Source organism: Vombatus ursinus, unplaced genomic scaffold (assembly GCF_900497805.2).
Source record: "Vombatus ursinus unplaced genomic scaffold, bare-nosed wombat genome assembly UNPS02004063.1, whole genome shotgun sequence".
Classification (NCBI taxonomy): Eukaryota; Metazoa; Chordata; class Mammalia; order Diprotodontia; family Vombatidae; genus Vombatus; species Vombatus ursinus.
Window position 1 is genome coordinate 533,497 of NW_020943841.1, and position 17,260 is coordinate 550,756.

Sequence of the window (17,260 nt, forward strand, 5' to 3'; positions counted from 1 at the left end):
CCTCCTTTAATCCCTTCTTTCCTCCTTCCTTCCTCCCTCCTTCCTTTTCTCCTTCCTTCTTTCCCTCCTTCCTCCCCTTTCCCCCTTCCTCCCTCCTTTACTCTCTTCTTTCCCCTTTCCTTCCTCTCTCCTTTACTCCCTTCTTTCCCCCTTCCTCCCTCCTTTAATCCCTTCTTTCCTCTTTCCTTCCTTCTTTCTCTCCTTTCCTCCCTCTTTCCTCCCTCCTTCTTTCCCCCTTCCTCCCTCCTCTACTCCCCTTTTTCCTTCCTCCTTTCCTCCTTCCTTCCTTTTTTCTTCCTTCTTTACTTCCTTCCTTCCTATAAATCAGTATAGTTTTTCACTGTTTTGAGGTAAGATGGAAGTCACCAGAAATCTCTGCACCGTTGGGGAACCAACTCTGAGTTTGGGGTTCCTGGCTGAGTCCTCAGACCAGTCCAGGCCTCTCCTGTTGGACTGAGGACAAAACTCTATTCCCCCTTTTCATCAAAGACTATATTCTAGCTGTTGCTAGGGCTGGGATTTGACAAATGAGCTTGTGCTGAGATACTTAGGGAACGTCTTAATGGCCTTGATTTCTGCCTGTTAACACTGTTAAAACCCACAGAAATGTTAAAAAAAAAAAAAGATGCACTGTGACAGGCCTGACAAGAAAAAGGAGCACTTTGAACAGCTCCTATTAGCAGTGAATGATTGTTGGAGCAGAACACAGCTGCTTTAGCTGAGAAATGGTTCCCATCAGGGCCGGGGGGAAATAAGAAAAGGCAGCCAGCCACCTGGGGGGCTGGAGCTGCCCCTCCCAAATCTTATTTTCCTTTCCCTTGCCACCAAGACGTGGCAACGGGAGAAACAAATGCCTCCTAGTTCTTTCCCTATTGGGTCCTTTAGTCAAAGATCTTTCATATATATGTGTGTGTGTGTGTGTGTGTGTGTGTGTGTGTGTGTATACATACACATGTGCACACATACATATATACACACATACATATATACATACATTTCATATATATACACCCTTATATATACACATATATACACATACATATATACACACATTTTATATATACACATCTGTATATACACAATTGCATGTGTGTCTATACACATACACATGTGCATACATTTCATATATACTTACATACACTTATGTCTCTATATACACACTTACATATGTACACACTTATACATATATGTTTCTGTAGATGTCAATAGAGAATAAGAGAACCCCCTAAATCTCCTGTAAAGGACCCCAAAAGGCATCTAGTCCAGCCCATACTTGAACAAGAAAGCCCTCTAGAACATCCCCTCCAAGGAGGTCGTTGAGCCTGGCCTTGGGAGGCCCCCAAGGCAGCCCATCCTACTTGAGGATAGCTCTCATTGTTAGAATGTTTTTCCCTCCACGGAGATGAAATCTACCTCTCATAAGATCCACTTGGACTCTTTGCTCCTGGTTCTACCCTTGGGGGCCAAGCAGAGCTAGGCTAATCCTTCTGCTTCGTGACTTCTCCAGTGTTTCAGTTAATCTGTGATTCCATCGTTATGTGTTTTCCCTCCCCCTGCAACCCCTCTACACCTTTTCAGAATGAAGTAAACAGAACCAGGAGAATCATCCACATAACTACAATCATGTAAATGAAAACACCACTCAAAAGTAGCTGAATTCTAATTAGTTACAATGACCAATCTCAGGCTCACAAAACAGATAATGAAACACACTTCCAGCCTCTCAGTAGAGAGGGAGAGGGCTACAGGTGAGAAATGTGGCATAACACTGTCAGATGAAGTAATTTTCTCAGCGGCTTTTGCTCAACTGCTTTTCTTTGTTACAAGGAAGAGGAAAGTACAGAGGAAAATATGGCAGGGAGGTGTTGTAATTCATAGTGTGTCAGACTTGGAGTCAGGAAGACCTGAGTTCAAATCCTGCCTCTGACACTTACTAGCTGTGCGATCTCTTGGACAAGTCACTTAATCTCTCTCAGCTTCAGTTTTCTCAACTGCAAAATGGAGATAATCATAACACTCATCTCCCAGGGTTGTTGTGAGGATCAAATGAGATGTTTCTTTGCAAACTATAAAGTACTACACGAATGTCTGCTGTGTTTATTATTGTATGGTATAAAAAACAAAAGGCATTGATAAAACTTTCCTTTTAAGTATTTTAAAGAATCGATCCCTCAATGCTTTCACAATTGTATTGCTCCCAACACAAATTTCCTTCTTCTATTTGTATTCAGTTTCGTCCTGATACGCTCCCCGAATTTGGCTTCTTACGGGTGTTAGGATCCAGATATGGAATCACCACCTCCCACTGGTGATGACTGTTATCAAAACATTGACAAACTTGTCCTATTATTTAGCTATTTATTTTCCTCTTGCCAGTTTCATCTCTGAATATTCTGGGGAAGCTGTGGCTCAGCTGTTTCACATTAAGATTTCTATAGATTTTATTTTCCCTTCCATTGCTTTCTGATGTTTTTTGAATACACTGGGGCTGTTGCCTTGAACCCAGTTGCCATAGTTAGGGCCTCTCCTAGCATCTTCTCTTACTATGCTTGTGCTCAATTTCACCACCCTGTTGACTGTTTTTTCTATCCTTCTGCGTCTCCACAATTTCATTCTGCAAAGTCTCTTCCCCTATGGAATTTTAAGTCATTCCTATTTTAAGCCTACCAATCCTTTCTCTGAACCAGGAGTGGGGAACCTAAGGCCACAAGGGTACATGTGGCCCTCTAGGTCCTCAAGTGTGGCCCTTTGACAGTCAAAGGGGCCACATGTGGCCTCGAGGCCACCCTTGAAGTCTAAACCCTTCGAAATTGGCTCACCCGAAAGCTAGGGGGTTCACCAGACTATATCCAACTTCCTTCTTCTCTATTATAAATTCTGGGATAGAATGGCCCATCTTCTTGAGATTCTCATGATTTCTATTTCAGCAGCCAATCAATTCCTCCTTGCTGGTCAGAATCGGGTCTAGGATAGCATTTCAGACTCCCACTAGTCTCCTCCACCTTTGAAGGGTGAAATTATCATTCAGATAAGTTCTGGGCTTTTTTTTTTAACTGTATCGGGTACTTTGCCTTCGGCAGAAAGAAAGCTCCAGCAGATGTTCTGAGAATTGAAGTCCCTTATCACTCCTACATCGTGACTGGGCATTAGGTCTGTGATGTTTCCCAAATTCTGCATCTCCTCCTGTCCAGGTATTCTGTCCATCATTTGTGATCACACCACAATGTCGTTTCTGTATTTCCCCTTCCATTGATCTTCGCTCAGATTCTCACCACCATGCTTTCCTCCGCCCTTGCCCTGGGGTCCCTCGGTTCCCTCACATGAGTATATCTTATTAAATATACAATGTCATTTCCACTGTGCTTTTTAGCTGTTACATTCCTTTTGATCTGCTTCCAAAGCCACATTCTGATCAAGAGTCCCAGCTCTGCTAGTCTCAGTGATACCTGAAGGGGGAGGGGGACGGGGAAGGGGCTGAATTTGCCTCCTTGCATTAAGACCTCAAGCTCCCTAATGCTCACAGGTAATATGATGATGACTTGTTTCTGCTGAGGGCACCACTATTTACTCATTCTTCCAGGTAGATAACCTTGGGGTTCTCTTTGACTCTTCCATCTCCTTACCTGTCAATTTCACCTCCCCAAACATCTCTCCCATCTGTCCTTTCTGTTTTCTTCCCACTGCCACCACCTTAATATGGGTCTTACCACCAGCCTGGACCTCCTAATGGGTCATCCCCCTTCCACTCTCTACCTCCCTCTGCCACTCCTAGGCAAAAGATCTGATAATGTGTATGGTTACAAATCTTCAGTGATTCCCTGAAGCTTTCCTCGGTGCCTCCTGAGCAATGTTCAAACTCCCTTGCTTGACATTCAAGGCTCTCTACAATCTAGTGTCTGCCTAGCCTTCCAGTCTTATCTCACATTGCTCCCATGCACACACTCTGCCCTCCAGTCAAACTGGGTTACCATCTGTCTGTCTCCTCCTCCCCACCCCCACACATGCTGCACTTTAACTCTTTCACAGCTTAGCCTATACCTGGAATCTCCTTCCTCCATCTCTTTGTTGAAATCCTACCCATCCTTTAAAGGACAGAGCATGGATCTGTGACTTTATTTTTATAAGGAAGTCTCAGATGAGGAAACTCCCTCTACCAATGCAGATTTCTACCTTCTCTGCAACAATGTCGCCCATCATACTGAGAGGTTACTTGCCGAGACAGGATTACACAACCAGAATATGTCAGAAATGGGACTGGAACCCAGGTCTACATGGCTCTGAGGCCATCTCTTACCCACTGTGCCACATTCCCTCCTGTTATCCTTAAAACCCCAATTGCAATGCCACCTCCTCCATGAAGTCTGCCCTGATCTCCCCTTTCCCCTTCTGACCTCACACAGCATTTTGTTTTGTCCCCATTCCAGTGATCCCTTTAGGTCATAGGATCATAGACATATTTGGAAGGGGCTTTAGGGTCATTGCTTCCAATTCCTTTGCCATAAATAGGGAAACAGAGGCCCAGATTGGTAAAGGGACTTAGCTAAGGTCACAGAGCCAAGCTGGAATTTGAACCCAGATCCTCCAGTATTTTTTCCACCCCTCAAAGACTCCCAAGGTCACACAGGTAGTAAGTGACCAAGCCAGAGTTCAAATCCAAGTTTGCTGACTCCAAAGCCATCAAGTTCTCTCATCACTGCATCATTCTGTCTCTGGTGTGCCCCCTTCCATTTTAAAAATGAGTAAACTGAGGCCCAGAAAAGTGATGTGACTTGTGAGGTTATAGGTAGTAAATGGCAAAATGTCATATATAATTATTGTATTTTGTTGCTCAGTTGTTTCAGTCATTTCTGACTCTCTGTGACCCCATTTGGTGTTTTCTTGGCAAAGATACTGGCGTGGTTTGCCATTTCCTTCTCCATCTTGTTTTACAGATGAAAAAACTGAGGCAAACAGGGTGAAGTGAATTGCCCAGGGTCATACAGCTAGTAAGTGTGTCTATTATTGTATCACCATGCCATTTTTTTTAAAAAAGTCAGTCTTCCCACTGAAGATAATAATGGCTCCTCCTTCAAGGTAACAGCACTTCCAAGGCTTTTATTGTTGGGAAATCAATCATTTGGGTGAGAGAGTGGCCCCAGAAGAAGAAAGAACCATGTGGCCCTAAGTGGCAGTGGTGAAGTGGTGAGAATTCCTGTATAAGCCTTCTGGAGAGAAGAGGAAGAGTTCCTGGACCATATCAACATCCTGGAGCCCAAGGAGCAGTAAGACAGAGCCATAATGTGGAAGAACAAATCTTGACTCTTCTCCTCATTAGTACTATGGATTATATGGAATATTTATCTCAAGAGTTTTCCCCTTTCATGGGAGCCTCAATCTTAGGGTAGTATTAGAAGTCTGGGGGACTGACTATAGAGGTCCCTAGGGAGGGGAAACCCACTGAAGAGGGAAGGAGGCTGGTTTTGATCATTTATGGAGTTAGGTGAGAGGCCATTGTGTTAGCCTGAGAACCTGCAAAGGAGCTGAGGGCCCCTTTATCTTTTCTATAGAGACTTTGACAGGAAGTGTCTGGTGTTCTCAGGGGAAACCATGGGTAGAGGCATGAACTGAAGACATTGAGTTGTGAGAAGCTCCAAGTATCAAATCCAGTCTATATCAACTCCCCAGAGCTTTGATTCTGGGCCATGAGTTATGCATATGAAGAAGTAACAATGAATGTCTATCTATCTATCATCTCAATTGTTTGACACTGACCTCAAGCATGATAGGAGTCCAAAGGGGAAAGAGGTTGAGTAATTAGGGAGGACTACATGGAGGAGGAGAGATTTGAGCTTAGCTTGGAATGATGTGTAACATTTGGAGATTCCAATCAAAGGGACTATGATAAACAAAGGCATAGATGTAGGAATAAGCCTAGTATGTACGTAAGAGAGCAGAAACCTGGCCTGACTCGACTGGAGGGACCATGTTTATATAGTTCTTTTTTTTTAATTGATACATCAACACATTAAAATCTGATAGGAACCACATTTTAATCTGGTTTGGGCCATTCTCAGGAATGTTGTGGGCTGTGTGTTTGACACCTCTGATATAAGAGAGATTATGCTGCTGATATATTGGGGGAAAATGTTTGCACATTTATTCTTGCTCTATCTGTAAAATAAATGTTGCTGTTGTTCAGTCATTTGTCAGTCATAACCAACTCTTAGTGACCCCATTTGGGATTTTCTTTGCAGAGATACTGGAGAGGTTTGCTATTTCCTTCTCCAGTTCATTTTACAGATGAGGAAACTGAGGTAAACAGAGTTAAGTGACTTGTCCAGGGTCACACAGCTAGGAAATGCCCGAGGTGGGATTTGAACTCAGGTTAGCTGAGTTCCGGCTAACTCCAGGCTGGCACTTTATCCACTGTGCCTAGCTTCATAAAAGCCAAATAATGTTAAGTGATTAAATGAAACTGAGGTACTAGTAACTGATTCCTAACAGATGAGGGGACACCACCAGTGAGGGGTCTATCCTGTGGCAGAGAAAAGGGATGCCCCATAAAACCCTTAGGGCTCTCTAGCCTCCTGAGAGGACATGTGGTCAGGTGGCCCTGAGAGTGGGGCCAGAGCATATACTTTCTCCCCTGCTATTAGAAGAAAATTACAGGTGGAAATGAGGGCATTTATAAGAGCAAAAGTAGTGCATGCCTTTGCATTTATTTCATTGCCTACTTTCTTCTTTTGATAATAGATTTTATTGATACATTTTGGTTTGACACCACCTAGATTTCCCCCAGTGCCTCTCCCTGCCTCCCTCCTAAAGAGCCATCTCTTATAACAAAGAAAATACAATTTAGGGGGCAACTAGGTGGCACTGTAGTGGATAGAGCACCGACCCTGGAGTCAGGAGGACCTGAGTTCAAATCTGGCCTCAGACACTTGACACTTACCAGCTGTGTGACCCTGGGCAAGTCACTTAACCCCATCGCCTAGCCAAAAAAAAAAAAAAAGAAAAGAAAAGAAAAGAAAAAACAATTCAAAGAGGAAGAAAAGGAAAAGAAATCAGCAAAATCCATCAACAAATCAAAAAAAAAATTGGCCCTATGCCAACACTGCACACCCATAGAGACACCTCGGCCAAGGAGTAGGGGGAGTGGCTTCTCCTCTCTCTTCTTTGGGGCCCAACTCTTTCCTAATCCTTTCGTAGCCTTCAACTTCAGTTGGTTCAGTTTCAATTGGCAGCTGTTCTTTCCACTTCACATTGTTGTAGACATTGTAGATGTTGTTTGTTTGCCTCTGCTCCCTTTCCTTTACTTGATGCCTCATTTCTTATGGCCATAGACAAGATCATGACGGAAATGTGTACTGGACTTGTCATGGACCAGCAGAGAAGGGGGTGGCGAAGGGGGTGGCCTCTAATCCTGGCTCTGCTACCAACTGGCTGTGTGACATTGGGTAAACCATTTGCACTCTCTGGGCTTTTTTTTCCTTTCTGTAACAAGAGGGAATAAGCCTAGAGCAGGGGTTCTTAACCCGGGGGCCACACTCCGCAGGGAGTCTGTGAGTAGATTTCAGGGATCCATTAATTGGGAGGAAAATAACATCTTAATTTTCACTAACCTCTAACTGCAATATGGAATTTCCTTTGAGTATGAATGATTTTGTAAAACATGATTCCAAAGAACACATAGGAATCAGCAGACCACCAAAGGGGTCCAAGGCACAAAAAAACAGTGAAGAACCCCTTGGCTTAGACAGTCTCGAAGGTATCACCGTGTTCTGACAGTATATGGCTTGATGATTCCATGGTTTTTATCAGTGGCCCAAGAAATGAAAGCTTTATTTCCTAACTCTCAGCTGGAGCATTCCCCTCGGCCAAGCTGCCTGCCTACTGAATGATACCTGTGCCCCAGTGTATGGTGGCATTTAGCAAGACTTCATTGATTATTCATCAACAGCTGTGTGACCAATGTGCCACTCGGCCTCCAACTCTAACTGATTTGATAACAGGGTAGACGTGCTCAATGGCGTACAAAAGAAAGGTCCTCTCGGGGGGACTGGTCATGCATCAGTCAAACCAGCCGTTGGGGCATCGGTGACTTAGAGGACCCCCTCAGCACTCGATCTTTTCTTTTTGGTTGTTCATTTCCCTCCCACGTCTGCACAGCTGCTCACAGCAACGTTAGCTTCCCAGGTGACAGGCCACATGGCCACCGGCAGTCCCAGGCCAGCTCACCAGAGTTAAGCCAAGTAGTGAAAGAAGGCAGCTGTCACCCCTTTTGTGCAACTGTTGGCCTCTGTCCCTGGGAAAAAGAAGACTCTGCTGGCAACCGTATTTTGACAAGCCTCCATCTATAAAAGAAAGGCGAACCAGGATCAGAATGTTTATTGTGCATCTGCCCTGAGGCCTTGAGTGAAAGAGACAACCTTCAAGTTTCAATAAGCAAAACAATCCCAATTGACCTTCCCTGGCTTTCTTTGGCAGCCTGGAATGAAAGGCTATAGATACACAGTATGTAACCTATACAATCTAGGATCTATCTGGATTTCAGTAAGATCTTGGCTTGATGCCTATATGCTTTAAGGTCACATGACATTGTCGGAAGAGAGATAACATGGTGTAAGAGATAGCACTTGACTGAACTGCAACAGATTTTGCTACAATCTTGGCTGTACCACTAACTAGCTGTATGACCTTGGGAAAGTCACTAAACATCTCTAAGCATGTTTCCACATCTGGAAAATGAGAGTAACCATTTGATTCTATAAACATTCAGGGCGTACTACGTGCAAAGTCTTTACCATCCTCCTCCTCCAATACATCCTCATGGTGTGGGAGGTAAACCTAGCCTCTCGAGGACCTTTCAGGGAAATCCAAGCAGGAAAGGCTTCATTTGTGGGCCTGGCAATGGACTGTGTCCTCTGGGCACTAGCCTCGAGAAGTTCAGAGAGATTTGTGACCAAGTTGCCTGCAAGGGGATGGAGGTTTTTAGTCACAGTGACTCCCAGAAGCACCCTGTTAAGGGAGGTATAGAGGGTTATGATTTACATAGGTGGAAAGAGTACGTACATCAGTGAAATCACAGATCCTCGAAAGACAGGAGTATTTCAGGGCCCCGAGCTCTGCCACCCACCTCACAGCTTCATGCTGAAGGTCAGCTGCGATCTCCTATGTGCCCCATATGAGAACCAGAAGTGCGTCCACCAAAGAGGGATGGAGGCCCACAGTCCTCCAGAAGCCATAGGTGTGCTGCAGAGAGTCACGTTTCTAGCACACCCAAGGAGACAGACTTAAGGGTTCCGCTTTTGGAGGGTAGATGATGCTGAGCCTTTGATACCTTCCTCTTTTGCCTTGTTCTTACATGTACTCTTCTATCCAGTGACACTGGCCTCCTGGCTGTTCCAGGAACAAGATACTCTTGGCTCTGGGCATTCTCTCTGGCTGTCCCCCATGTCTGGCATGCTTTACTTCCTCCCCTCTGACTACTGACTTCCCTGGCTTCCTTTAAGTCCCAACTAAAATCCTGCCTCCAGGAGCAGGGCGGCTAGGTGGCACAGCAGATAGAGCACCAGCCCTGGAGTCAGTAGGAACTGAGTTCAAATCTGACCTCAGACCAAACACTTGACACTTACTAGCTGTGTGACCTTGGGCAAGTCACTTAACCCCAATTGCCTCAAAAACAAAAATAAAATCCTACCTCCTACAGGAAGCCTTCCCCAGCCCCTCTCAATTCTACTAACTTCCCTCTGTTAGTTATTTCTGATTTATCTTATATATAGCTTGCTTTGTATATATATATATATGTGTTTGTGTGTGTGTGTGTATGTGTGTGTTTGCTTGCTGTCTCTCCCATTAGATTGTAATCTCATTGAGAACAAGGATTGCCTTTTGCCTCTTTTTGTATCCCCGGCTCTTAGCACAGTGCCTGACACCCTAACATGCACTTAATTAATGTTTATTGATTGACTGATTTCTACTTATTGGTGTGCATAATACCAAAACCAAATATTTGCCCTCTCCATTTCCCTAACCTCCTGTACCCCTGAATGTCTACCAGGTTCGACATCTGCTTGGGTCCCTCACTCCTTAGTAGGGAGCAGATTCCAGAGGAAGTTGTCATCTCCTCCATCAACATCACCTCTATCATCATCACTTCCATCATCATTATTCCATTAATGGCGCTTTCCAGTTTCCAAAGCAATTTCTTCACAATAACCCTGAGTAGGAAACAGGGCTGGTATTGCTTCTCCTATTTTATAGATGAAGAAACTGACACTCGGATAGATGCAGTGACTTGCCCAGGGCCACATAGTTAGGAAGTGTCAGAAGTAGAATGCAAACCCAGCCAGGTCTTCTGACTCCAAGACCACTGGTAGAAGAATGCACAATTATTTTAATGAAGTGTTAGCATAAATGAAAGATGATTATTCAGCAAGGAGGGAAAACATGATACATTTTTAAATGGAAGCTAAACCAAACATTCCCTTTCTGTCTACTTCAAAGAAGGAGGAGGGAAGCGAGGTTAGAGGAGGGCACTTAGCATCATTTCATCTTTCCTGTATGAGCATTCAAGGCAACATGCCGCCTTTTGTACAAACATCGGCCTGCTGAGCTCTAAGCCAGACACTATGGAAACACAAGGCACCAAATATACCAGCATCCTAGTCCCCTCAGTCAGCCATGCAGGATTTATGAGGAGAAGGGAAAGCAGTGGAGGATGTGAACTTTTTGTTCTGAAGATGCTCACCCGTGCTTTCATTGACTTGGTAGGCAAGAATGTTGGTCTACAATGCAGTGTCTTGGGAAGCCAGTAGGTCACATCTGGAGCTGATGACCTGGGGCTAGAAGGTGCCTCTGGGAGCCTCATTTAGCACCCCATTAAGAGTCTTGAGAGCCTGGCCCAGATAGAAATGTGCTTCCCACAGGGGCCCTGCTATTTTTCCTCCTTGCCTTTTCCTAAACGCTCTGGGGGCCTAGAGTAGAAGCAAAGCAAAGGGGGATTCAAGGAGCTTAGCCTCTACACAAGGACAGTGGTGCAATTTTAAGAAGGGGAAAATGACATGCCTGGGATGCTGATGGCATTAGGAAAGCATGCTTTCCTCCCCTTCAGAGAGGAGGCAGCCAGAATATTAAACTGTCACTCCTGGTGAACTTGACCACAGAGGCCTCACCAAGACAGACTTACAGACTATTGGAGCTACGAGGGATTCACTGGAGCCACCCCCTTAGGTTACAGATGAGGAAACAGAGGCCCAAGTGGGGAAAGAGCCTGCCCTTGACACATAGGTAGTAAGGAGCAGGTGAGAGATCTGAACCCAGAGTCTGAATCCAAACCCTGTGCTCCTTCCACCACTCCATCTCATTTCACCTTCCAAACTCCAGTTCTCTTACCCAGGAATTGGGCCAGATGACCTAGAGAGTCCCTCCCAGTGCTGACATTCTGTGATTCTCTGAGTCAGAGGCAGAGTGAAGATTTGAACCCTGGCCCTCCAGAGTCCCAGCCTGCTGCTCTTGGTGCCCTACACGACCTCCTCTCTATAGTAAGGGTGTGTTGTTGCTCTGAATTGCTGCAAATATCCCCATCAATCAATCAATTAACAAGCCTTTATTAAGCACTTAAAATGTACGGGCCAGGTACTGTATTGAGCACTGGGGACACAAAGAAAGGCAAAAGCAGTTCCTGCCCTCAAGGAGCTTACAGTCCCATAGAGACAACATGTAAACAACTAGGTACATACCAGATGTATACAGAGTAGATGGAAGGAAATTTGAGGAGAGGAAGGGACTAGCAGTGGGGGAGACCACGAGACATTTGAGACATTGAGGGTGAAAAAGATGCAGCTGAGGACTATTTGTAGGAAAACTCTCAAATTTTTTCCACCTCCAAAGATTCTCAATTCATCAGCAATACTTACCATCAAGATTTCTGTTTCCAGGGGAAAAGTAATGAGACTGGAAAAGTCTTAACCTCTCCAGCTATTGACATCTCTCGGCAGCAGAGTCTGCATTTCATTTCCTAGTCATAGAGCAGGGGTTAAACTTTTTGTGGATTACAGATCCCCCTGAGTCTGGGAAAGCCTACATGGACCCTTTCTCAGAATGATGTTTGTACATGCATAAAATAAAATACATATTATTAAAAAGGAAATAAATTACATTGAAATCAACAAAAAAAAATTTAAGTTCATGGACCCCAGGTCATAGAAGGAATAGATTAGATCTGGAAGGGAGCTCAGGGACAAATTGTCCAGTCATCTTTATGGTCTTTATCCCAAGACATTTTACTTAGAAGAAAATGTAGGGCAGTACTGACTCACTATGACCCTGGGCAAGTCATTTCCCAGAACTGTAAAAACACATGGGAGCTGGCCAACTTATTGTTCAAATACTATTTCTCTTGCTACTTCTTTTTTTTATTTTTTTATTTTTAGGCAATTGGGGTTAAGTGACTTGCCCAGGGTCACACAGCTAGTAAGGATCAAGTATTTGATCTGAGGTCGGATTTGAACTCAGGTCCTCCTGACTTCAGGACCAGTGCACCACCTAGCTGCCGCTCTTTTGCTACTTCTAAAAGAATTTTAACTAGGAATGTTTTGCATCCAGGACAAGTACCTTAAGCTGCACCTGGAACAAATGGTAAGAAGTATGGACTCATTTGAAGAAGGGGTTTGGGGAAGAGACATTGCTCCATAATGGCTAGACAGAAACCATAGGACATCGACCTGAGGGCAGGAAGAAAGGAGCTCATTTCAGCTTCTACAACCTGATAGTTTCCTATTTTATCTAATTATTCTTACTAACTAGGTGCTGAGCTTTGTTATTTCTATTCTGTTGAAGGATAGCATCCTGAAACAAAGCCCTGACTGCCCTGACCTGGTTACTACTGTGGGAAATTAGAACAAGGGCTAATCGGTTGCCTTTACTCCTCCTCGAAAAGAGCTCTATGGGTTACACTCCCAAAGAGATCAGAAAAACGGGGGGGGACTCCTGTTTATTATTTTTTATGATTTATTTATTATTTTTATTTCCACATTAGCCATGTTGCAAAAGAAAACAGACAAAAACAAGAAAAATAAAGAAAGTAAAAAGGTATGCTTTGAATCAATCAGTTCTTTCTCTGGAGGTGGATAGTATATTTCATCATGAGTCCTTTGGAATTGTCTTGGATCATTGTATTGCTGAGCAAAGCTAAGTCATTCACAGTTAATCATAGTACAATATTACTGTTATTGTGTACAATGTTCTCCTGGTTCTGCTCACTTCACTTTGCATCAGTTCATGTAAGTCTTCTCAGGTTTTTCTGAAACCATTCCCCTCATCATTTCTTATAGCACAATAGTATTCCATCAAATCATATACCCAACTTGTTTAGCCTTTCCCCAATTGGTAGGTATTATCTCAATTTCCAATTCTTTGCCACCACAAAAGAGCTGCTATAAAAATTTTTGTACATATAGGTCCTCTTCCCTTTTCTTTGATCTCTGGGATACAGACTTTTGCTGGGTCAAAGGGTATGCATACACTTTGGGCATAATCCCAAACTGAAAAGACTCATATTTACAAAAATACTTATAGTCATTCTTTTTGTGAGGACAAAGAATTGGAAACTGAGGTTGCACCTATTAGTTGAGGAATGGCTGAACAAGTTGTGGTATATGAATGTGGTTGAATATTCTTGTGCTGTAAGACATGATGAAGAGGATGGTTCCAGAGAAACCTGGAAAGACTTGTATAAACTGATGCAGAGTGAAGTGAGCAGAACCAGAAAAAAATACATACATATATACATATATATAATATATATACACACACATACACACAATAATAATTATATTGTTTAAAACAAATGACTGAAAGATTTAGGAACTCTGATCAACACAATGGTCAACCACAATTCCAGACGATTCAACATTCTGCTCACTTCTAGGTAATGGACTCAGGGTGCAGATTGTGACATATTTTTTAAACATGGCCAATGTGGGAATTGGTTTTGCTCAACTGTACATTTTTGTAACAGGAGTTTTTCTTGCTTTCTTAATAGGAGGAGAGATAGGTGAGAAGGAAAGAATCCAAATCTGAAAATAAAATAAAATTGAATTTAAATAAAAAGAGCTCTAGAAGCCATCTGATCTCATATCTAGAAATTTCATTTTTTCCTGCCTGTGATGAGTTGCCATCAATAAAACTTCTTGTCCCTCTAAGATTCCTCCCGGCATAAGATTAGAGGCCAACAAACACAAGACTGGCTTTGGGACATGGATTTGGCATACTTTGAATCCATAGGAAGACAGAGGGATTAGTCGGGGACAAGTGTTTTTATTTAAAGGAGAATTTTCATGCTAGGGAAAAAATCCTTGGAGTTTTTCTTGCTCACTTGAAAGGAGAAGGAGCTACAGGGTGAAGAGCCTGGGACCAGAGACAATGAGATCGAATGCTTTCCTGGGGAGACTTGGGGAGAGATAAGGGCTGGATCCAAGGATCTGAAAGAATGTCCTGGAGAAGTGAGGGTGGAACGAGGAGCAATAGGGGAAAACTGCAGAGTCAAATTTAGGTTTCATGTCAGGAAAAACTCTGTACAAATGAGCGCTGTCCCAGAGTGGACTGGACTGCCCAGAGAGTGGCAGCCACCTCAAGCAGAGCCTGGGTGATCACTTATCAGACACAGTACAGACAGGATTCCTATTATTATTATGTGTGTGTGTATACCTGTACACACACACACATACACACACACACACACATATTTTCTTCAGGAAAATATATATTCTTGTATGTGTATATAAGTATACATATTGTGTTGTATATATGTATACATATATACATGTGTGCATGTATATATACATGTATATAAACTTAGTGGCCTTTGTCCATACACATATATCTGGGTTGGGAAAATGGCCACTAAGCTTACACATACACACATACATATAAAGCTATACATATACACATATGTATATCTACATGTAGACAAATATGTATGCATACACACATGTGTATATATAAAAATATGTATATGTATACATAAACACATAAATGCACACATTCTCATACATATACTTATATCTGGGTTGGGAAAGTGGTCACTGAACTTCTAAGAAGAAGAGGTGGAGGAAAAGAAAGGAGGAAAGATGAAAACTTCAGTCTGAAAAATTAACTGCTAACATGCTTAGAAACCTCAGTGATGCGAAGAGCTCATCTGTGAGCAGGTCCAGTTCACACTGCGTTCATGGCACATCTAAGGTCCAAGAAAGAAAATTCCCCAGTGAATTTGCTCATTCACATGCAGGTGGGCTGCTTTTCCATTATAAACATAAAGCCCCTTGGTAACGCCCCACTGACTATCTCGGCTGCTCTTATTACCTTGGGGAAGTGGCCCAGGCCATTTTCTCAGGGAGCAAACATGAAAACCAAGCTCAAGGTAGACCTGTTGCTCAAAGGGGAAAAAAGCCTAATTTTTGGAGGCTGATCTGACAGAAAAACACGGAAACCACAGGAATTCAACTGTATCTTTGTCAAGATTCCCATCCCATTGATGCCTGGGGATGTGACCTGGTGGGACCAAGGCTATATAGAAACTTGGTTGTCTTGTCTGAGTCTACTCTCCCCAGAAACCATGGTGGTGTGGGGGAAGAGTGGACCTGAGGTGTTGATGAAAAATGTTTTTACTTTTATTATTGCTATATCTTTTAAGTAAATTACCCTCTGCAAAAAAAAAAAAAATTAAGGGACATCAGAACTGAAAATGAGGTTTCAGTTCCTTTGAATGCAAATATAAGTGACTTTAATTAAATTATTTGTATATGCAACATATGTTATTCTCTAATAAGATGGAAGTCCCTTGAGGGCAAAGACTAATTCGTTTTTGTTCCTGCATTCCCAACACCTGGAATGGTGCTGGCAACACAGTAGGCATTCAATTAAATGCTTATTGATTTATTTTCCAAGGAATGAAAAAAAGCACAGAGAATGTTGTGGGGGCAGAAGCTCATACAATTTGGTCATAACATGGAGTTCGTGGAGAAAACTAGTCCAATGACATCTGGAACGGAAGACACAGACAGCCAGCAATGCCCTAGCCTGATCCCGCCTTCCTCTCATCGGGTTGGTCCCAGCGCTTTGTTCCTGTCCCAGCCCCTCTTTCCTGTTTCCAGTTCCTGTATGTTCCAGCTCATTTGAGCTTCCCGACCTCTGTCTGCTGTCCCTGGTGCCTTATTCACTTTCCCTCTCCAACTCTTCCATTTAGCCCCCAGTTTCATACAGGAGCCATTACCACTTTGCTTATTTCTGTTCAAGGTTGCCAGTCAGGAACCCTTGCCTGACTGATGTCAATTTCCAAATGCAGTGAAATACGCAAGCACAGTTAATACTAAAACCATAAGAAACATAATCTTTCTTTGAGAACTCAGAAGACACTTCGGGATATTGGAATGCCTCTAAGTCAGCCTCACGAATATCAATCCTTAGATGCAGACTAATGTTCACAGTGGGAAGATTGGCTAGGTCTATACTGACCGAGTACAATAGCCTAGAGGTGGCTTTGAAAATGAAACCCTGTCTGCACTTCATTTGTCTTTCTCATTAAGAGGAGAAGGCTAAAAAGAAAAGCCTAGATGTTCCAGTTACCTGACCATTGGATCCTAGATAAATGGAAATTAACTATAGATGCCTTTTTTAAAAATGAGTTATAAAGGAGAGTGCTAGGTATGGACACAGCTAAATATATGCATCTCTACCAGTTTACTTAAACAATTACAAAGCCATCATCTATCTTCTGCCTCCTGCTATAAATTCTTAGACGTGACCATATCTCATACATAAATATATATTTGCTTAATGTATCCCTAGTACTCTAGTCACCAGCACTGTTGACATAGAGAGTAATAATGCATGCTCCTAACCAATTTAATATAATTCTTTTCAAAGAAGTCCTCACATATGCATCTAGCTCTGTAACCTATGTCCCTGGATCCCAGACTTGGAGCTTCAATCTTGGGGCAGCACCCCAAAATCCTTCTCTGACTCATTTGGCTATCCCTCAGAGTTGCCTCAGAATGTAGTTTAAACATGACGTGCACCTGGGTCTCCAAAAATGTGGGTAACAGGGTACCCTGATTCCATGGAAGGACTCCAGGCAACAATGCATACATATATCAAGTGAAAAACAACCTTTATTTCATTCCACAGAAAATGCAGAAAGAATTCACAACAGTCCATAGAGTCGATCACATTTCCCCTCCTTCTCTAGTGAACTCCACCTGTCTTCAGGGCCTATGCAGTC